A 300-nucleotide genomic window follows, 5' to 3' on the forward strand; every position below is an offset into this window, starting at 1 on the left:
ATATATATTCATTGAGGTTTTTTACATTTCATACAACAGTTCTTAATCAAATTTAGACTCTCTCCCCTATCCATGCACTCGCTCCTGTCACAGTGCAGTGACCACAGTACAAGCCTGAAGGGCTTGGGGACCCCGACAGATAGAAATCAAGACAGAGGAGATGCAGAGGTCTATGTGCCAGTGCATGTTTATTGTGAACCAAACCAAGCTTATATAGGAATCAGATCTGGAGTAACCAAGAAATAACAAAGGATACATCACCAAACAGAAAGTAACCAAGGAATAACCAAGGATACATTA

This window comes from Nannospalax galili, unplaced genomic scaffold (genome assembly GCF_000622305.1).
Source record: "Nannospalax galili isolate Female #2095 unplaced genomic scaffold, S.galili_v1.0 scaffold586, whole genome shotgun sequence".
NCBI classification, from domain to species: domain Eukaryota; kingdom Metazoa; phylum Chordata; class Mammalia; order Rodentia; family Spalacidae; genus Nannospalax; species Nannospalax galili.